The 23,970-nt window shown below is 42.1% G+C and overlaps 1 pseudogene; it reads left to right on the top strand.

The window, feature by feature from the left end:
* The first annotated feature begins 21,734 nt into the window (after positions 1-21,734).
* Positions 21,735-22,454, top strand: LOC127668130 (phosphoglycerate mutase 1-like; annotated as a pseudogene).
* Positions 22,455-23,970: the final 1,516 nt, after the last annotated feature.

Below are 23,970 nucleotides of genomic sequence, written 5' to 3'. Positions count from 1 at the left end.
ATTTTAATGGGTTCTTGGAATTAAAACTCAGATTCTTAGGCTGGCGCAGTAAGCACCTTACCCACTGAGGCATTTCCTCAGCCCCCTTCATTATTTTTTACACGAGTCATATCTCATTGAAGTTATTTTCCACTCTTGGCAAATGTGTCAGATGAAAAATGGGTATCCCTGTGGTCTAGAAGAGTAAGAAATAAGTCACATACAAGGCCAATGCCAACCCTTCAACACAAAGCAGAATGGTAGGAAGTACAACAGGATCTATTGCTGTGCTGTTTTCTCCAGAGAACACAAGTGGCTTCCGGGAGACTTCTGAAAGATGCAGCAACTTCTCAAGCAGAGACATGCATCAAGCTTGGATTTTCACTATCGTTTCAGTCATTTAGGCTTTGGTGGTAATTTATTGGTGCTGAAATAAGCAACAATCAGAAGATTTAGAGCACAGAGAGTATTTTGATCTGCTTATTTTAAGAACAGACCCCCCTTTCCAGTCCATCGCAGCACCCCACAGATGTAAAGCAAGAATGGGTTCATTACCAGTCTTCGCTCAACAGTGCTACGAATGTATGCGGCTAATTATACAACCACCTGCAGTTGTACAGATGGGAACATTCAGCTCCAGCTGGAGCACACACCAAGCTTGGAAGATGCTTGGCGGCAGCAGTCCCAGGCTTTGGCAGCCAAGGACTGGAATGGCGTGTCCTGTTTTGCCTTTTGAGATCCAAATTCCAACTGGGGGGAGCAGGGGTTACCCCATCCTTTACAGTGTTTCTCCAGGGAGCTGTTACCCCATGACTGTTGCCTTTCTGTTTTGTATTTCCACTCAGCTTACGAGTCATTAGTTCCTGGGATCTGGCCAGAGAAAGCATATTTATCTTACTGGTTTATATTTATGGAGTCCCTGAAAAATACAAGAAAATTATTAGTGGGATCCAGAACAACAGCTTGATGCCCAATACACACAAATGCATGGTGCCAGTTTTTGCAAAGAGAAAGCCCTTTCTTGCACAGTCACCCAGCAAAGGGGTCAGCAGAGGAAACTTAGATCTGCCTCATCTTCGGTTGGTAGCAGAGGAGTGAATAGGCAAAGAGAGACAGATGTTCATTGACTGGAAGGTGAGAGAGAAGGCTTTGAGATCCTTTGGAGGAGACATAAACAGCCATGTCTCTTCACAGCTTATGTGTTTCTTTGGCAGGGAGTTAGTAGGGGATTTTGCACTTGTGTCATTGAAGAGTCATTGGCCAGTTAGTCTCTCTGGTTGCTTCTGCAAAGTTCTAATAGGCATACTTCTAGATCCAGCTTCAACTTACCCTTGAGAGCAGTAGTTCTCAACCTCCCTAACCCTGTGACTCTTTGATACAGACCCTCTATAAAATTATTTTCATTGCTACTTTGTAATTGTAGTTTGCTTCTGTTGTGAATTATAAGATAAGTACCTGATATGCAGGATATCTAATACATGACCCCTGAGTAAGGGTCATTTGACATACCTGAGGGTTGTGACCACAAGCTAAGAACCAATGTTTTAGACTTTTCTAGAGGCTTCTTCTAAAGAGTTAAGTATTTTTACCTAAGACATTCCAGACCACATTTTTGTCTTTTTGACAACAGGATGAAGTCAACACCTATTATCCTATACACCTTCACACCTATACAGTGGTGTGAAGACTGTAACCTCCTCTGTCTCAAACTCCCTTTGTAAGTGAAATGCTGGAGAATTTATTTACGATTTATTCAGAGCTCATTTAAAGCTTGCCAATCATATCCACTTGAGATTTACATATTACTCTTTATCACACTCGGTAGGAAAAAATGAACCATTTTTCTTATTAAGAGTGCAGTATGATTTAATTCCCACTGACTAAAGGACTAATGTCAAAAAACCCTAAAAACCAAAAAAAACTTTGACTTAGGCTGCAAAGTAATAGAAACAAAGCTGGTATTTATTTTGAGTAACGCATTAAAAAACATAACATTATATTTGAGTAACATATAATATGTATAACAATATTATGATACAATATTATATTGTATATAATAAATCCATAGTATATATTATATCATATGCATATATGCATATGTTATATATTATATATAATAAACCCATAAATATATAACAGATACTTATATATACATGCATGTGCATATATATATAAATATTCATATATGTATATGTACATATGTGTATGTATATGCACATATGTGTATGTATATGCACATATGTGTATGTATATGCTCGTATGTGTATGTATATGCACGTATGTGTATGTATATGCACATGTGCGTATGTACATGCACATGTGTGTATGTACATGCACATGTGTGTATGTACATGCACATGTGTGTATGTATATGCACATGTGTGTATGTATATGCACATATGTGTGCTTATATTCTGTGTGTGTATATTTACACATACACACACACACACACACACACATATATATGGGCTATTCTGGGACTAGCAAAATCTGGAGAGGGGAAGAAGTTTCAATATAAACCAACAACTACACTTGATAAAATGGCTCACAAACACAAAGCCCTCCTGACTATAAAGAAGCCAGCATTCTTTTCATCTGCTGCTGGTGACTGTGGTACCTGTTAAATCCCCTTCCCTGTGTAGACTCCAGGACAGTGTGAGTTCAGTCCTCTCCACCCCTCAACTAGATTCTTAACACTTTCTTGCCCCAGCCTCCAACTCTTCATGTCCAGTCCTGGTTCTTCTTCTCTGACCCATTGTGATTGAACATTCAAATCTGGTTACTGTAGTAACGTAAAAATAGAATATATTACAAGAAAAACTTTGGCCACTTACATGTAAAAGATTAACAAAATTATCATAAACACCTCACTGTAAGATACTAGAATCCAAACAAAGGCAAGAAACAAATAGGAAAGAGTTCAATTTTTAATGAAAAAGAAAAGAAAGGAAGGAAGGAAGGAAGGAAGGAAGGAAGGAAGGAAGGAAGGAAGGAAGGAAGGAAGGAAAGGAGGGAGGGAGGGAGGGAGGGAGGGAAAGGGATGAGAGACGCTTTTTTTTTAAAGACAGACACTGGAAAATTGTCTCAGAAGAGCTTTTTGTACAGGAGTCTGTTGTCAGATGCTTAATACTTGTTGCATGACCCAATAAATCAGATGTAAGTACTTGGCCAAGAGACAAAAGAAAAATTAATGTTTAAAGTGGAGTAGAAATTTTAATCAGTGTGACTGCACTAAGGACAAGAGAAGTAAGTCTCCTTTGCCCAGTTAGGGAAGTACTGACCAATGAGCTACAAGATGATATGGGGAAGGAATAGAAATGAGGGTGGAGAAGCATTTATACTTGGCTAGCCTTGTTCAGAATGCCACCTTGTTGATCACTCAGGATTGGTAAGATAAACCTTGATTCAGTAAGAAAATAACTGTGCAGAAGATAGATTTGGCTTTTGTCAGACACTAACCCTGATAGAGCAGACGTATAGTCACAGTTACTTGAGAGTCAGAGTATGAACGTTACAAGTCTAGGGTCAACTTAGGCCACAGAGTGAATTTGAGGCCAAACAGGTAACTGTCTCAAAAATAAAGAGGAAGTCTGGAGGATATAGTTCAGTTTTAGGGCCTGACCTAGTATGGAGGAGATCCTGAATACTACAGAAGAGGAAGAGGAGCAGGGGGAGAAGCAGGGAGAAGAGGAAGAAAGAGGAGGTTGCTGGTCTACCAGATTGCTTCTGAAATCTAAGGTGACTGCAGTAAAGCATGGCAGAGAGCAAACCACACACACACACACACACACACACACACACACACAAGGCAGAAATGCCCAGTTTATCTCTTGTTCATACAGAACCATTTGTAGACTCAAGTAAAGAGTCATTGTTCTCAAAAAAAAAAAAACAACTTCTAAATACTTGTTACTGTTTTGAAAGTGAAAATAAAAATCATCAGACATATTTCCAGAGAGGAAAAATTGGATGTGGGGGCAGAAGGTGTGTAACAGGAGGTGGGCAGCCAGAACCTCTGCCTGAAGTCAGAGACCGGACCGACCACAGCCTGAATGTTCAGGGAGGAGTGGGATGTGAGAGCCATAGAGAAAAGTCTAAGTTCTCAACACATCTGTGGCTGATGAGAAATCTATGAAACAACCCGATGCACGGAATATAGTCTCAACAACTACCTGCACATTGACAGCACACCATGTCTAAAGGACACCCATGAGCAGGAGCGGGGCGCTCCGTGAACCCCAGCTGTTTGATCAAAGTTTCCTCCTAAGTCTCTGGTTTACCGAAATCAATACAGAAATAGGAGTAGCCTCGGGAGGCCAGGTGAGTATCAAAATAATAACTATGAATCAAGGAGGGAAACAGTAGCATACAAAACAAATCCTAAAACATTCAGCTTAGATTCAGGTGACTTAGAAAAAAATTCCCAATTTCAGAGCAGCTGGAAAAAGCCTGCTAATAGGACTAGTCTGTGACACGAACAGGGGACCACTCATCAGCTGATGAATGGATACCCAGCAAATAGATGGAATCAGAAAATAGTGTGTGTGTGTGTGTGTGTGTGTGTGTGTGTGTGTGTAGAAGGGGAGGCAACCTGGGCAGAGCAAGGAAAACCTTGCATGTTCTCTTTCACATGTGAGTTTGTATTTCTTATATTTTAGTTTCATTCTAGACCTGTGTGCCATGTAATCTTGGTCACATCCACTTCCCACTCCCTCCCTCCGGCTTTGCCCATACCTCCATGGCTCCCCAGTTTCCTGTCTAGTTTGTTTTTTAATAGACCACTAAGAGTACAAGTGGTCCTTCCCATGTTTGCATGTGTGTGGGCTTGTGTACTGTGCCAGGGGCAACCTTGCAATGACTGTTGTCCCAAAAGAGAACTTCCTTCCTGTCCTTCAGCAGCCATCAACTGCCATTAGCACGTCAGTTAGAGGGAAGCATGGGAACCCCTTTCTGCTTTACACTCATTTTTTTTTATTGAGTATCTTCTTCATTTACATTGCCAATGGTAAAACCTTTCCCAATTTCCCCCTCCCAAAAGCACTCCTCCCCAACGATTCCCTACCCCTCCTCCCTCCACCTGCTTCCATGTATATGCCCTCTACCCAACACAGTCCCACCTCGCCCGCAACTTCCCCCCCATCTGTTTCCCTTTATTGTGGCCGCTGTTGAGCCTTTGCCTGACCAAAGACCACTCCTCCCACTGATGCCCAAAAAGGCATTCCTCTGCCACATTTTTGGCTGGAACCATGTGTACCCCTTGGTTGATGATTCAGTCCCTAGGATTCTTGGGGTGTCTGGGTGTCCGAAGTCATTGTTTTTCCCATGGGGCTATAAACCCCTTCAGCTCCTCCGGACAACCCTCCAGATCCTCCATTGGGGACCCCAAGCTCAGTCCAAGCTTGGTTCCTAGTTTCTGCTTCTGAATTTGTAAGACTCTGGCAGGGCCCCTCCAGAGACAACCATGGCATGCTCCTTTCGGTACATGCTCAAATTTTAACTCCCTTGTTCTTATGGCGATCTTGTGCAAGAAGTGGCGCTTCTCTGATTTCATGTAGGTAACAGCCACGTCATGCTCAGAAGCCAGCATTTCACAACGCTCCTCCATCCTCTGGCCCTTAGGTTCTTTCTCCCCTTGATCTTTTAGATGTATTTAACATGAAATGTCTGTAGAAACCTGAAAGTGACCAAGAAGCCACAGCCAAGGGTAAAGGGGAGGAGCCTTAATGGGGAGGAGAGGTGGTAGAACACGTAGTATGAATAGAGGAGAGAACGCTGAGTATGGCGATGTATAAACAGAGATGAGGATAGGGAATGGGAGAGAAAATGGAGGGTAGGATGCAAGTTAGCCAAAACTAAGGATGGACCATGAAGTTAGTCACATGGAAACCTACTATTTTACAAGCTAAAAATATAAATAAATAAATAAATAAATAAATAAATAAATAAATAAATAAATAAATAAAGACATTTAACAGAGATACCACACATGAATGGGTAATGCTGATCCAGAAGCCACATTATTGAACAAAACTCCCAGTGTCAGGTGCGGGATACTTCCCTGGGAAATGTTGGCTAAGAAGGTCCCAGAAGCTCCCTGACTCTGAGTATTGTCCTGAGTTAGCCATGAGAATGGCTCTAGCCAAACACAGTAGATCAAAACAAAAGCAAAAGTAAGACAGAAAGACAGAAAGGTAGGATAAGGACTCGGTGGCAAAAGAGTAGGGGATTGTGGGGATGAAAGGCTGAACATGGCCAGAATATATTATATAAATATATGAAACTATCAAAGAATAGATTATTGTTTTAAAACTCACATGCAATGCAAAGAAAGAGGAAAATTCTCAGGAAAAAAATCCATAAAACTATTTCTGAAGGGCTATAATGGTAAATTTAGCAAAGACTACAAAGTGGCCATATCATATATGTTTAAATAGCTAAAGGTAATTATCCTTAAAGGACTAAAGAAAACTATAACGTCAATGGCTCAGTCCCACTCATGTGGTTTGTGCACAGTCACAGAAAAAGTTTGCAGAGCTGGAACTCAGTTTTAAGTTCCCTGACCCAAGTTTTGCCTATGTTTTAGATTTCTTCTGTTAATCAAAAGTACTAGAACCCATAAAACAAGAAGCATAGTTCCTTTTTGTGATATTTGCTATAACTTTCAAATTAGATTTACTTCACGTTTAAGAGATTTAGATACAGATTAGATAGATAGATGATAGATCTATAGAGATAGATGATAGATAGATAGATAGATAGATAGATAGATAGATAGATAGATAGATAGATAATAATTACAGAGAGATAGATAGATGATAGATAATAGATAATCAATAGATGACTGGTTGATACATACATACATACATACATACATACATACATACATACATACATGGATATATACACAGATAAATATGTACCACTTAGGAAAGCAGGACACCCAGCAGTTGTACTTCACAGTTCACCATGGAGTCCAGGAGCACAGGACAGAGAAGTTACTTGGGGAAAGGAAGCGTGTCAGCTTAGGGGGATTTGCAGCCAAGACAACAAAGCTCTTTCAGTAGCATATGTGGGTCCTGAGCACATTGCAGAGGACTGTGAATTTGCCACAGCATACATAAAAATGACAGAAGGAGAGAGCAGATGAAAACATACAGCACTCACAAAACAAAGGAAGGGGGGAAGAAGGGAGGCAAGCTAATGGCCCCTTACATAAGTCAGCTGTGACATTCAGCCCAATTCTTTAGCAAGCATATATACATTTTCCCAGATGTTCTCAATGGCTCTGAGATCCACCATACACTAATTAAACCACCGGTAGGAATCCCTACCGGAAGCACACTGGTGCCAGAAATGGGATGAACTGGGTACCACTGCACACCACCTGTGGAACACAAACGGAAAACTAAAGATTGACAGAGCTGGGGCTGAACATGCACTGCGGCTGCTAACATTGGTAACCACCAGTAAGAACTGCTAACTTATTCATTGGTTTCTTTGAAGTGCCGGAGATGACACTCAAGGCATTATGGATGTCTGGGTAGGTCTATGTGGTAACAGCTAAACTTACTGGACACTTGCTCTACCTTCCTGGCTCAGCTGTTTGCTATTAGTCACAGACTTGAGATTCCTCCATCATTCCCAAGGAACACTGTGCTGAGAGTGATAGTTACTTGTGTAGGGTCACGCAGAGCTCTAGAAATCTCAAGTAGACATTTCACGCTTGGAGCCAAGTCCACGTACCTGTAGAAATGAAACCCGTACTAGAGCTCAACATTCATCTGTATCCCTCAAAAAATGGCCAAATAGCACACCATCCAAAATCTCTCCTCCCAAGAAGATCACCTGGCATTATCATAGTTTATAGATAAACCAATTTTTTTTTCTGGGATTCCTTTTTAAAAGCCACTTGGACAGTAATACAATTTCACCTCCCCCCACCAACACCACCAAAAAAAAAAAAAAAAAAAAAAAAGTACGTTAGTCACTATGGAAACAGTTCATTGATAAGAGTGGATAACTTTATTAACAAGGACTGGACCATTTAACTGGTCCAGAATTTGTACTTCCACATAGGAAGGCACCTCTGCAAACTGTATAGCATTATAGCATTGTGCCTCAGCCCAGCCTACTGCAGGTCAGCTATTCATGGGGAGCCCATTTGGCTAATCTCCTGGGGAGCATTAAGTACTGGTTTCCCTGGACCTCTTTTCCCAAACCTGCCACTTGCACAGCAGCAGAACACTGCACGCTGAGCACAAAACGGTCCCCATCCTCCCGACCTCATCATCCTAGAGGGCTTTCAAGAGAAGGTAAGGTGGTCAAACAGCTCCCGGGCCTAATTAGCTCCCCTACCAACCGGAGTACTCCCCTCTCAATTCCCCTGGCCCTGCACACAAAAGCAGCAAATTGCTTTCCAACCTTTGAAGCCTTCCCGGGAAGCCCTAAGGAACAGCTTCCTCACTGCGGCTTTAGTGCCTGGCACCCTCTGATCAAAAGCCTGCACAAAGGGCAAGAGAACTGGCTCCTGAGGGGCAGCGGCTTCGGAGAAGGGCTAATGCCTGGACTAATCAGGGCCAGCTGTGGGGAAGACAAATCACTGGCTTGCAGAACCCCTACTCTGATGGCCGCTGTGTGGATTGGCTGATTCACGGAAGCCAGTAGCAAAGCCAAGTCCCGGGTGGTTTTCCTCATCCTCTCCCTCCTCTCTTCCTCCTCCACTAAGTCTTTTCCTTCTTCCTGTTACAGTTTCAGGTGTTGGTTCAGTTTCCAGCTCGCTCGAGGGCAGCGTAGTTGGGAGAGAGACTCTTGTCTCAGGAAGGAATCCTCGGAAAGCAATTAGCCCATCAATTCTTTTAACACATCGAATGCCCAGTTAATGTTGACTGTTGTCGGTCTACGCTTCCGTGTATTATTAACTCCCTTCCTGTTCTTTGATAACCTTTGTAGATTGCTCTATCAGATACATCAACGTTTTCTGTATTAATATTTCCTGTGCTCCTTCTCCCATTTCTGGTCCTCTCTGTACCTGATTAACATAATACAATACAATGGGTAGCATGGAAAAACATGGTCTTCATAATAATTAAGAAATGTACACTAAGCCGGGTGGTGGTGGCGGCGCACGCCTGTAATCCCAGCACTCTGGACGTAGAGGCAGGCGGGATTTCTGAGTTTGAGGACAGCCTGGTCTACAGAGTGAGTTCCAGGACAGCCAGGGCTATACAGAGAAACCCTGTCTCGAAAAGAAAAAGAAAAAGAAATGTACACTAAAATAGTCTGAATATCTACTTTATATAGATCAAAGTAATAAATTCTGTCCAGGGGCTGGAAATATGGCTCAGCAGTTAAATGCTCCTGATGCACAATTCTCAATTGTGAGAATGGGCATTCTAAGTGCTGCAACAACATAAGAAACCTGTAACTCCAGCTCCAAACAATCTGAGGTTGCCTTCTTGTTTCATAGAGTCATACAGATACATGCACACACATGCACACACACACATATACACACACCCTACTCAACACAATGTTTTGAAAATTTTAAAATTTTGAGACAATATATCCATTATTTCTCACAGCAAAGTAAAGTGAGGGATGTAACTCAGTGGTAGGATTACTGTCTGCTGTACCCTAAGGCCTAGTTTCAATCTTTATCAGAGCCAAATCAAACAAGTAATAGTGAAACACAATCAGGAAAGCCAAGACAAAAGAGAAGCAGTGGTAGCACTTTAAAGTTGCACAATCTTTACAGAAGGCAATTTAGAAATAATGACATGGGCTGGAGAGATGACTCAGTGGTTAAAAGCACTGGCTGCTCTTCCAGAGGACCCAGGTTCAATTCCCAGCACCCACATTGCAACTCATAGTTTCTTGTCGTATTTTTCCAACCCAATTACCCAGTAATTAATACTCAGCTCAATTAATAACAATACAAGCTATATGCCTAGACTGGGCAGATCTCCCACTACACTACTCTATTCCCATCTGTGTTATCCCATATAACTTGTGGTTTCTCCAGGCCATGAGCTTTTTACCCATCCTCTCTGTCAATCTTCCCTAGCTCCTCCCCCAAACTCTCAGCTCCTCCTCCTGCCCAATCATTGGCTCCAGCCTTTATTTGAAAAGTTAAAGTGGGGAGAAGGTACACAAGACAGCAAACTCCTCCTCTGTAGGCCCTGCCAAGAGTGGAGTTAGCATCAAAATACAAACACAAGGCTATCCACAACAATAACTGTCTATAATTCCAGTTCTAGCAGATCTGATAGCCTCTTCTGGCCTCTATGGGTACCAAACATGCAAGGAGTTCGTAGACATACATGCAAAAAAAAAAAAAAAAATACCTCACACACATGAAATACAAATAAACCTTTAAAAGTTATTTTAAGGAAATGTTTATAGAAGTCACAAAAATATACCTTTCAGTCAAAGTTTGGAGAGTCTGTCCATGGAATTCATTCTACGGTGATACAATGTATCTTCATCTGTAAAAGAAGTTCATCCCTGCTTGAAGTATTCCCACTTGAAACTAGAAACAGTCAGGACTGGGGAACAGACTAGCCTGCTTAGGTACTGCACATGCAAGTCTAAGACATGGTCCATACATATGGCAACTATGTGGAAAGAAAACATGAAGCATTTGCTGTTACTGTAACTGCCTCCGAGGAACTCTGAACAGCTCTGAAATGAAGCACACAGTGATGTGATGGAAAAGGAGACTTCAGGATCAGACAGGCATAAAACAAGCAGCAATAAAATATGCCCTTTTCAAAAGGTATAAAATGGAGGCAGGCAGTAATGTTTTGAAATAGTGCTACAAATTGTTAAGCATTCTCTGTTCCTGTTTCATTCTGCTGATATAAAATTACTGCCAATGCATTAGGAGGCAGGCTAAAGAACTAGGATCTGAGACAAAAGATAGTGTCCCTGTGATCAAAATCCCAGAATCTAGGCAGCCATTGGAGAGAGAAATCATCCAGTAATATGACATGGGGAACACAAGAGAAGAAAGTACAGATTGATCGTGTGCTACCTGAATGGCTGGGCTGTAAAAGGCTTTCTAGAGGAGCTATTATTACTTGTGCTGAGAGGAGAGCTTATACAAGCAGGAAGGGAGTGAAAAAAGGAATTTTCAGATGGAGAAAATAGTACTGGGGGAAGGTAACATATGTGCAAAGAGCACAGTGCCTCCTGGAAACTGCAAGCAATCAGTATGGCTAGGACATAGGGTCCTGGAGAGTAGACGAGTTAGCACCAGAGGATTAAGTAGCAGACAGCTGAGTACTGGCTTCCTTCCTTCTTTCTTTCCTTCCTTCCTTCCAGGTTGTGGCGGTTGAATAAGTATGACCCCATAGCTTCCTATACTTGAATGCTTAATCACCTAAGAGTGGTACTAATTGAAAAGATTAGAAGGATTAGAAGTCAGGTACAGTTACCTTGTGTTTTACTTGCTTCTCTGTTGCTATGATAGAAGGATATCCAAAACCAACTTGGGAGGAAAGAATCTATTTTAGCTGATACTTAATAGTCCATCATTGAGGAAGGGCAAGGCAGGTACTCAAGTCAAGGACCTGGAGACAGGAATCAAAGAGGAGATGCTGCAAGAACACTGTTGTTAGCTTAACCCTGTGTTTTCTTTTGCTTTGTTTTTTCAGTTACCTTTCCTATACAACCCAGGACCACCTGCCCCATAAGTGGCACTACCCATAGTGGCCAGTTTATGGTTCACTCTTCCCAGGTGACCCCAGTTTGTTTCAATTAACAAATAAAAATTAACCGGAATACCTTGTGAACTATAAGTACAGGGAAGGCTCTAGAATGCTCTGAATGACTTAAGAAGCAATGTTTAGCTGCAATTATTACAGCCGAGGTGATGAAGCGCTTATACTGAGGAGACAGTTTAATACTAATTGTTTTATAGAGTAAATATATAATCAAACAAAATTTATTTCAAACAGGCTCCTTCTCTTTTATCTACTCACATTGCTAAGCCATGTATCTTTTCCTCAAAACAAAAACGATTTGTATGTACTCAACCATTCTACCAAGCAATGCTTACTTTTGGGGTTCAAGTCCAGCTCTTGTTATTACGTGATTGTAGAATGACATATCAGCCTTTGTGAACCTCAATTATTTTGCCAGATAAGGCTATTGTGGGTGGTGATTTTGGTGATGTATTTAAGGGATCCTGTTTTACTGAGGAGAGGGGACGGTGACAGTAAACCCACAGTTAGCTTTACAGAACCCTCCGTCTTCTGCTTTCTGTAAACACTGGTCTTGATTTCGCACCATCCAGAGGAAAGACAATCTAGCTCTCTCCATTCTCTGTCTTAACAGTAGGGCAGGCTGGACTATCATAGCACACAAATCCCCTTTTTCTATAGCTGTCCTCTTCCTGCTGAACCAATCCTCCCGGCGTATTTCATCCCCACTAAAATATATTTTTTTCAAATTCATCCATTTCATTCCTCAGAGAGTCAGACTAGTGGCCCTCACCGCATCTGCTTATTACAATAAACAGGCTTTAAATTGAATCTTAGGTGCTACGATTCCCTTTCAATAGAACCACATCAAATGAAAATGTCAAAAGCTGGGGTTAGCATAAACTGTTTCACAAGTAAGATTGGGACCGTGAGCTGGAGGGATTCAAAGTGACTCGCTGGGTCACACAATAGCTGTTTCTGTTGCAAGAAAAACAGTGTAGAGTATCTCTCTGCCTCTCCAAAATCAAATTCATTGTGTTCTGATAAGATGCCAAAAGGGGTCCCATTGACAGATGTAAAATATTCAAACCACAGGCTTCCTGGCTGAATGCCAAGCTTTCTGCTCCCCTGCGCACCATCTTTAGCAAAAAAGGCAACTAAAATGAGGTTTCTTTCATAAGAAAATGACAAATCCCTTACTGATCTTTCTACAATGCAAACTCATCTGACCAGTAGAGGACTAACAGCATAATTATTTCCATATATATTGGTAAATCTCACACAAATTGTGTGTCTGTCTGTCTGTCTGTCCTGGCTAGTCTTAAGTTAAATTGCCACACAAACTAGAGTTATTTGAAAAGAGGGAATCACAATTGAGAAAATGCTTTCATAAGATCTTGCTGTAAGACATTTTCTTAATTAGTGGTCCTTGGGGGAAGGCACATTTGTAGGTGGTGCCATCCCTGGGCGGGTGGTCTTGGGTTCTATAAGAAAGTAGACTGAGAAAGCCAGAAGCCAGGGGAAGCAAGCCAGTAAGCAGCACCCCTCCCTGGTCTCTGCATCCACTCCTACCTTCCGTTTCTTGCCCTATTTGAGTTCCTGTCCTGACTTCCTTCAAAGATGAACAGTGCACAGCCGGGCGGTAATGGCGCATGCCTGTAATCCCAGCACTCTGGGAGGCAGAGACAGTCAGATTTCTGAGTTCTAGGCCAGCCTGGTCTATAGAGTGAGTTCCAGGACAGCCAGGGCTACACAGAAAAACCATGTCTTGAAAAAAAACAAATCCAAAAAACCAAAAAAACAACAACAAAAAAAACAGTGCTAAAAATAGATGAATAGACCCTTTCTTCCCCCAAATTACCTTTAGGTTAAGGTATTCCATCACAGCTCTACAAACCATAACTAAGACACTGTGTGTGTGTGTGTGTGTGTGTGTGTGTGTGTGTGTGTGTGTGTGTGTGTTCAAAGGAAATTTGCTGATTGCATTTCCAGTTGTGTTTCCCAGAGATATAAAAAAGAATTGATTAGCACACCTCGACATTATCTTTAAAACTGAAAAAGGAAAGCCACAATTTGGAATTGACCACAGACATCAAAAATTTTCCTGTTGCCTTTCATCTGTTGCATATCCCAGCAGGTAAAGAGGTAAACGGACAATGTAGAGTCATGGAAGAGGCACAATTGACAACCATGTTGTATTTTAAATGTAAAGATGCTTCTTCGGACACCCTACATTCATTTGACATCTCTCTGGAGAAATGATGGGAGAAAACACTTTTTGGAGTCTTTGGGGCAGCTATTCAAACACTAAATTGTTAAGCAGGCCTCCATACAGGGAGTGTGGACCTTTGTGGGCGAGCGTGGCACGGCTGTCATGCCATTTTCAGAGTCATGCCCCTGCAATGAGACATTTATTTGAAAAGGTCTTTTTAAATGCATGAAGACATCTGTAATATAGAATACTGTCAGAAAGATGGGCTGGCTTAGAGGTGAGTGTCAGATGTTGACGTGAGTCTGGCATCTAATGGGGAACAGCAGACAGGGGAACCTCTGAAAGTAACAGCTGTTTACGGAGCATGTAGAAGGCCTAGATGGAGACAAAGAAAAACTGGGAAGCTTAGATTACAGCAGAGCTGCGTACCACCCGGGCTTGGCTTCCTGACGCCTAAGCAGGCTTGTCTGCTGCATCTATGAAGGTTTAATGAGAATCACACAGACACACACACACACACACACACACACACACCATAGGCAGGCGCTCTTAGTTTGCTTGCTTAGTTCTCAGTTAGTGGAACTGTTTGGGAAGGATTAGGAGGTGTGACCTTATGGGATGGGTGACTGGAGATGGGCTTTGAGATTTCAAACACCCATGCCAACTTGCAGATAAGATGTAAGCTCTCAGCCACTGTGCAAGCACCATATCTGCCTGCCTGCCTGCCTGCCTGCCTGCCTGCCTGTCTGTCTGCCTGCCTGCCTGCCTGCCTGACTGCCTGCCGCCATGCTCCCTGCCATAATGGATGTGCCCTTTGAAACTGTAAGCAGGTCCCCAGTTAGACTCTTTCTTTTATAAGTTCCCTGGGTCATGCTGGTTTTTTTTTTTTTAATAGCAATGGGACAATAACTAGGATAACATCCAAACACCATCTTTGCAAAACAAGATATAAAAAACCCCAAATTCCTGTGAAGCACCTAGCATGGAGCATGGAGGGTTACCAGTATAATTAGCTGTGTGTTCTGTGATAATAATTAATGTCCTTAGACTCGGGCAAAAGGAACCACATGATTTACAATGTCATCCTTCTAATTTAAGGAAGACATTTCTGAGCTTAGACTTTAAACAACACTATTGGTCAAGGTACACCTATCTTTAACATAATAGAAATTTTTTTGGATTATGTTTCTCTCTTTCAGGTTTCTTTTGAGTCCTTTATTTTCAATCTTTACTGTGTAGTTGGCCAGATGCCCCAAAGAGCTCTAAGACAGGTATCCTTTGGATTGTCTAGGAACCTTGTAAATAGAGTCTCATATTAAGAAGTGAACATGAAAATTGCTTCCCAAGGCCAATATGGCATTTCTTTTGCAGAAAAAAATATAAACACTAACAATAATCTATAAACATTTATTCTTACACCCACAGGTAAGTGGTGTAAGGTTACTCCTTATCAAGGAAACCTTTCTTTGCAACAGAAAGAGACCATTACAGAGAACTCTAACCAATCAATATGCAGAGTTGTAAAGCCCAGTACCAGTGGATACATCTACAAAAACACCCCCATACCTAAGGCTCAGAAAGCTTTGTGGAAAAAGGATGGAATGATTGTAAGAGCCAAAGGATCAGAGAGTTTTATGTGAGCTTGTATCTCCTAGTAACTATACCCATAAGGTCTCACCACCATGACTGCTCAAACATGAATGAGAAAGGATGACAGCAACGAACTTGCCAAACTGGATGGGAAAAGGCCATGAGGCCTCTACCCTACACAAAGATCTATAAACAACTGAGGAAAACCAGGAACAGGATGGGTGGACTTCCAGGGAAGAACACACCAATCGGTCACCTGGGATCAATCAGTCATCCCTGAAAACATACATACAAGGAACATTATATCACTGATCAGATTATATTTAGGAATAAAGGGAAGGGAGAAATGATCTACTTAAATTAAAATCTCAAAAAAAATCAAAACTGCTTTTTAAAAAAGAAAGATACTTATGAAAGTTATATATGTGCACATATATTCTTAATATATGTTAAGTATTTAATTATATTAAAATAATACATGTTCTGAACTTAAACAAATTCAGATCATCTGTTTTCCTACTCCAAGGACTATTTTCCTAGCCAAGCTATCATTCTCCCCTATTTATACTATTGTAATCACATCTTGCTTATTTTGCTGTTTGGAATCCTAGCTTACTATTGCCAAGCTGAAAAATAATACATCAGCCGGGGGGTGGGGGGAGAGCATGCAATATTTAGTCATTAAATCGAGCCAACATGCTGACTGGTGCTGGCTCAGATTACTCATGTAGACAGAGACCCTGAAGCACAGCATCTTGGGATTGCACATAGATTAGTGAGACCACTGATAAGGAGACTCCACCCATGCTGTTAGCTACCAATCATTTTTCTATTCCTACCACTAAGGGAACCCAAAAGCTGAGATGAAACACGTCCAGGAAATTCTACACAACCCAGCATAACGCAAAGGCAAATGATGCCAGTTCTTTCATTGTTTAGACTCGAAAACTTTTATTTATTACTGAGGAATAGGGGAGGTACCTTCCTAGATGCCTGTAGTACATTTTAGAAAGCACTTCGGAATGGAACCTCAGCCAACATCAAAATATTTTGACACCAGGATACTATTTTAAAGACCTTCAAGTCAGAAACACAAAACTGAAATGTTTCCCTAAATTGCTTACTGAAAAAAAATTCCTGTTTTAAATCGTAATTCCAGATACTAGTAAATTACTTTTTTTGTTTGATGTGATGAACAAATTCACTACAGGAGACAACTATGAGAAAGAAAGTTATTTTAACTCAAGTTCAAGAGGTACAGCCCATCAGAGTAGAGGCATCACAAAGGGAGGTCCTACTGCTGTGGCCAGTCGAAAGGCTACTTGCTCACCTCTGTGGATCTGGAGGCAAAAAGAAAACAATAGAAACATCCAGTTGCTTTTCTCTTCTTTTTTTTTAATCATTTTTTTCTTTTCTTTAATTTTCTAAATTCTTTGTTTACATTCCAAATGTTTTCCCCTTTCCCAGTTCCCCCCTCCCCATATGTCCCATAAGCCCCCTTCTCTCCACCCATTCTCCAATCACCTCCCTCCTTTTTCTCTATCCTGGTACTCCCCTACAATGCTGGATCAAGCCTTTCCAGGATGAGGGCTCTCTCCTTACTTCTTCATGGGAGTCATTTGATATGCTAATTGTATCTTGGGTATTCAGAGCTTCTGGGCTAATTAATATCCACTTATCATTGATTGCAATCCATGTGTATTCTTTTGTGATTGGGCTACTTCACTTAGGATGATAATTTCCAGAAATTTCCCCTGAAGAAATTTGGATGGCCGAGAAGCACCTTAAGAAATGTTCAACATCATTAGTCATTAGGGAAATGCAAATCAAAACAACCCTGAGATTTCACCTCACACCAATCAGAATGGCTAAGGTTAAACTCAGGAGACAGCAGGTGTTGGTGAGGATGTGGAGAAAGAGGAACACTCCTCCACTGCTGGTGGGATTGTAAGATGGTACAACCACTATGGAAATCAGTCTGGCGGTTCCTCAGAAAACTGGACATGACACTTCCGGAGGACCCAGCTATACCTCTCCTGGGCATATACCCAGAGGATTCCCCAGCATGCAATAAGGACATGTGCTCCACTATGTTCATAGCAGCCTTATTTATAACAGCCAGAAGCTAGAAAGAACCCAGATGTCCCTCAATGGAGGAATGGATACAGAAAATGTGGTATATTTACACAATGGAATACTACTCAGTAATTAAAAACAATGAATTCATGAAATTTTTAGGCAAATGGTTGGAACTGCTTTCCTCTTCTTAACCTTTTTTCTCAGCCCATGACTTCACCCAGTGAGTTGGTGGAAGGATCCCCATCAGTTAATCTTCTCTGGAAACACCTATATGGATATACCCCCAAAGATGTACCTCTCTAACACCCTGAGGATTTCCTGATACAGTCAAGTTGATAATCAAAGTTAACTACCATGGCCAGCTAGTATGCAGTAGAAGAGTCATTTTCCCATCTTTCCTGGTCACAGTAAAATTATTCAACCCTCTGTGACAGGAGTTTAGTGATAAGTCTGAAGAGAAATAAAAGTTACCTCTTTTATTTTCCTGTCTTGTAAAATCTTCTGAAAAACTGAATTAAACAAGAATTATACTTAAGCCATCCCCAGTGGTGAACAGAATGGATTTTGTCATATTTATATTAAAGCTAAGATTTATTGATTCTTTCCTGCATGCCAAGCCATGTGTGAAGGTTTTCATATGGGCTAATTTATTTACTACCCACAGAACTCAAGCCACACTGAGTATATGGCTTAAGAGACTTTCAATTTTAGGAAGCTGGAAGACCATCCCACTGAGTTTAACCCATAAAGGACATTCCAATAATATAAGAAGTCTAGAGGTAGGGGACTCTGTGATTGGTTACTGGTGACACTGAGAAAGGGCTTCCTCATTTTCTCTACTGTGCTCAGGAACCCTGACTCCTCGCACCCACAACATGATCACAACAGCTCAAAACCTCATATACAGAGGCACTGGTAAACAAAGCTGCATCCATGTCTCCTTGACCAGGAATGTATTCCATAAGCATTCCCAAAGCATTGCTGTGATCAGCTTAGGAAAGAACAGGAGACTGATCAAAAAGCACAAAGGATCACGTGGATGTTGGGTGGCAAATGAAAACCTCAACTATGAATCTGATGTTTGTTTAGCATCATCATCTTGTTTAGCAGAAAAAGCAGCTAGGGTACTCAGGAGAGTTCAGTAGCTTGCCCATGTTCACACATCTGAACACTAGAAAGGTTAGGATTAGAAGCCAGTTCTGGTGCTAAAGACCATTCGCTATAGTTCTGGCTTACTGCCTCTCCCCATATGTGCATTTGGTTAATTCCCATGGTGCTTGATGCCTGACAAGAAGCAACTCAAGGAAAGAAAGGTTTGTTGGGCTTTTAGTTAATGGGGGAATAGCCATCTCATCTCCATGGCCTCCAGTAACAGGAGGACTTCTTAGGTCACTTTGCCTCTGCAGTCAAGACAAAAAGGCAATGCATTCTGTCAGAACACTTGCCTTTTTTCATTCAGTCCAGAACATCAGCCTTTGATATGGTGCTGTCCACAACTGGGGTGAGTCTTCCATCTTCAGTTAACTCAGTCAAGCAAATCTCTCCCAAACATACCCAAAGACTTGTCTTGTGTGTGATTCCAGATCCAGTCAAGTTGACAATCAGCATCAACCTTCACTTACCTATAAGGTTCTGCACAAACCAAGAATTATCCAGAAAGTCAAATCCTTAAAGAAGAAGTTTCTCGTAATGCAGATTGTAAGAGGTCAGCCCTGTGATCTGCTGACTATACACTGGAGAGATTCTTGGGAGTACAATTCCAGTTATATCCAGGAGATCTGAGAGTATCAAGCCAATACCCTAGGTGCTATTTCTTACACAGAGGAGTTATGCAGTGAAAGTGGTTTTCTCCTTCCAGTGCCTTATACTCCACTTAGAACACGAAGGGCCTGGAGCAGGTCTACTTACTGGTGTTGAGATGGAGAATGATCTACTTGCCCTGTCTACTAACTTCTGTTCTAATCACATTCAGTAATGCCCTCACAGACACATCCAGAAGAAATTTTAAGCAGTTTTCTGGGCCACCCATTGTCTGGCAAGTTGGCCCATAAATTGAAACATCACAGCTTCTCAGGAAAACCATTTCTCTCCCATATTGTCCCTTTTGGAATGGACTTTTTCTTCTTGTCAGAAAAAAAAAAAAAACACCTAAAAGCGGGTCATCATGTGGTGGCTATTCCTGGTTGTCAACTTGACTATATCTGGAATTAACTACAGTCTAGAATTGGAAGCTCACCTATGATCCTAATTTGGAGGCTCAGAGATAAAAGTTTCTGACCTGGATCTTGGCATGGAGACCTTGAAGCATAGTGGCTATGAATTCCAGAAGATTAAGACAAGGAGATATCCTAGTTCAAAATCATCTGGGATTAAAGGCATGGATGCACACGCCTTTAATCTGGGCCACACCCTCTGCTGGAGACCCACAGGACAATAATCTGGGCCACACCCTCTGTTGGAGACCTACAGCCTTTAATCTGGGCTACACCCTCTGCTGGAGATATATAAGGACATTGGAAGAAGGAAGATTTTTTTTTATTCTATATAATTTATTTACATTTCAAATGATTTCCCCTTTTCTAGCCCCCCCCACTCCCCGAAAGTCCCGTAAGCCCCCTTCTCTTCCCCTGTCCTCCCACCCACCCCTTCCCACTTTCCCGTTCTGGTTTTGCCGAATACTGTTTCACTGAGTCTTTCCAGAACCAGGGGCCACTCCTCCTTTCTTCTTGTACCTCATTTGATGTGTGGATTATGTTTTGGGTATTCCAGTTTTCTAGGTTAATATCCACTTATTAGTGAGTGCATACCATGATTCACCTTTTGAGTCTGGGTTACCTCACTTAGTATGATGTTCTCTAGCTCCATCCATTTGCCTAAGAATTTCATGAATTCATTGTTTCTAATGGCTGAATAGTACTCCATTGTGTAGATATACCACATTTTTTGCATCCACTCTTCTGTTGAGGGATACCTGGGTTCTTTCCAGCATCTGGCAATTATAAATAGGGCTGCTATGAACATAGTAGAGCATGTATCCTTATTACATGGTAGGGAGTCCTCTGGGTATATGCCCAGGAGTGGTATAGCAGGATCTTCTGGAAGTGAGGTGCCCAGTTTTTGGAGGAACCGCCAGACTGATTTCCAGAATGGTTGTACCAATTTGCAACCCCACCAGCAGTGGAGGAGTGTTCCTCTTTCTCCACACCCTCTCCAACACCTGCTGTCTCCTGAATTTTTAATCTTAGCCATTCTGACTGGTGTAAGGTGAAATCTTAGGGTTGTTTTGATTTGCATTTCCCTAATGACTAATGAAGTTGAGCATTTTTTAAGATGCTTCTCCGCCATCCGAAGTTCTTCAGGTGAGAATTCTTTGTTTAACTCTGTACCCCATTTTTAATAGGGTTGTTCGGTTTTCTGGAGTCTAACTTCTTGAGTTCTTTATATGTATAGGATATTAGCCCTCTATCTGATGTAGGATTGGTGAAGATCTTTTCCCAATTTGTTGGTTGCCGATCTGTCCTCTTGATGGTGTCCTTTGCCTTACAGAAACTTTGTAATGTTATGAGGTCCCATTTGTCAATTCTTGCTCTATTGGTGTTCTGTTCAGAAACTTTCTCCCTGTACCGATGTCCTCAAGGGTCTTCCCCAGTTGGAAGAAGGAAGATTTACTCACTCTTCCTTGCCTGCTTGCCTCGCGGGACTGAGAAACTGCTAGATCCTTGGACTTCCATCCACAGCTGCTGCTGATCATTGTTAGGGAGTTGGACTATAGACTGTAAGTCATCAACAAATTCCCTGACTATATAAAGACTATCCATACGCTCTGTGACTCCAGAGAACCTAAACTAATACAGTCACAGTATCAGAAATGCGTGAGGAAGGCAGACAAGCCATTTCCTCTTCACACTTTCTTCAGCGATACTGAATAATCCGGGCAGAGTCGCCCATTCCATTAACTTACTCACATAATCATGTTCTAATGGAATCTTGACCTTCACAAGACGTGAATTCCACGTCCAGCTTGAAATATTGACTATAAACATTTTATTATGTAATAAATGGATCTGGGATGTAGATCAGTGATAGAATGATTACCCAACAAGCATGAGGCCTTGGGTTCCATCCCTGGATAATACTGTATAATAATAAAAATAATAATTAATAATAATAAAATGGATGAGAGTCACTGCAGCATCCCTGCCACGGCCATAGCCACCTATAAGCTGGCACTGGTCCAGTACAGCGAGAGCACATAGAACCCAGAGAACAGCTTCACCCGGAGGCGAGGTACAGCAGGCAGACATTGCGAAATTCTGACTATGAATTTGACATCTGCTTCACCTCCATGCAGAAGAGAGTAATCTGGATCAGTCTGGACAGTCCAGATGTGGCAGCCAGTGGCCAGGAGCTGGTGTCTCAGTGAGTGACACAATGAGGTCTGACCAGTCTCAAAAAAGCAGGAACTGCTGCTAAGCACGGTGAGGCGCGGGTGAACATCTGGAGGCAATCTTCCAATGGAGCCCAGGCATCCCTTCATGGAAATATCAGTAAGGAATGCAGACCTCACTGAGGACCCGCTCCCCTCCTGTGAGACCCTGATGGACACTATCGCCAGAGCACCGCCCTTCTGGACTGATGTAACTGTCCCCAAGACCAAGGGAGGAAAGGGTCCTGATTGTGTCCCATGCCAGCACCTTAGGGGCATCATCAAGGATGTGGAGAGTCTCTCTGTCGATGACGTCATGGAACTGAACCTGCCAACTGGCCTTCCCGTTGTCTATAGACTGGACAGAAACCTGAAGCTCAACAAACCCCTACAGTTTCTGAGAGACAGTGAGACTGTGCGTAAAGCCGTGGAAGCTATGGCTGCTCAGGACAAGGTGAAGAAGTGAAGGCGAGCAGGCAGACTCTTCCCGAGAGCGCCCTCCCTGCTTGCGCATGCCTCCTCCGCCCCTCCCCAGCACCTGCCACACTGGCTACATCATTTGGATCTTAAGTTTAAGTTGTAGCTGCAGATAGGGCCCTGTGCCTCTCATTCTCATTTTTGGCATTTGATCCCCTGCACCCTCTCCCTTCATAGCATCTAGTCAGAATAACACCTCTGGGGGTGCAGGATCGTTGTCCACATTCAGCAAGGGCTCCCTGTACCAGGAGAGTTGAGAGGCAGTAATAATAGTCTTCCTTCACCCTTTCTTAGCTAAGGGTCTGCTTAGGAAGAGCTCAGGGAGGAACCATGCTCCTCGTGACCAATGAGAAGCTGTGACACAGTGTTGTCCCTGGAGCCTGTCCTGCACTCTTCTGCAGTTAGAGAACAGGGGGCTGTTGTCATTTCAGGAAGTAACTTGCATGGTGACTTAAAAGTTACTTCCTCTCTGACTCTAAAGGAGCTGCTGGGATCGGTCCTGTCAATCCTGTGTGTGACATTTTCTTTTACCCAAAATAAAATAAATAAAAAGAAATTGATCTCTGTAGTTTCAAGTGGTAGTTGAAATTGATCCCATGTGGTCACCAGAAAATGAGTCATGGGGTAAATTCCTTGTCTCCAAGGGGCAGGAGTGCCTTACTGTGTGTTAGGATCCCTCTACCCTGTTGTGTAGCTATGAAATGTCCCTTGATCACATGCAAGATTTTGTCTCTCACTGAGTGAACCATGTTCCAGATGCTTGACCCTACCAAGTGGAATAAGAACTCATATGGGGCATAAATGTTAAATCTCTTCCCAAATCAATATAATAATGGAGTGATGTGCAATGATGATAATGATGATGATGATGATGATAGGGATGAGAGAGGCAGGGGCTCCCAATAGTTCCAGTAGAATAAGAGATAATACTGATTTGATAGAGGCAAATACTAATAACATAATATGGCTTCTAACCCTCTCTTCTTTTGACAGCTAACATGATTTTTTGCATTGGCCATTCCTTCTCCCTATCTCCTTATCTCCCCTTGGTGAATCCCTGGAAGAATGAATGTTACAAGGAAGAACAGTCTGTAATCGCGACTGTTGGAACCTGAAATACCTAATTTAGAGCAAGTCACAATTCTTTCATCTCCTGCCCAATATTTCTTGAATACCTACCGAGTATGGGTAAACCATTGAATCACATAGTCCCTGAGGGCAGACAGACAAGAACCCTCTGCCAGTCTCATGAAGCACCTAACAGTCAAATCCAGAGTTTCTAAGCATGAAACTGGCATTGTATCTTCAAGTAAAGAGATTCAGACTTCAGTAATCAATAGAAAGCCTTTTATGAAGCAGTTAGAACGACAAGGTATCAAACCTTTTGTTTCCATGACTAGGCTTCTTCTGAGGGCCGGTCATTCATGGTGATGACACTGTACATCTCTCCAGATGCCCAGAAACAATTGCTACCACATCACTAAGAGGCTCAGGCTCTGTGTGTC

This window comes from Apodemus sylvaticus, chromosome 17, assembly GCF_947179515.1.
Source record: "Apodemus sylvaticus chromosome 17, mApoSyl1.1, whole genome shotgun sequence".
NCBI lineage: Eukaryota > Metazoa > Chordata > Mammalia > Rodentia > Muridae > Apodemus > Apodemus sylvaticus.
This window is presented reverse-complemented; position numbering and strand designations above follow the sequence as displayed.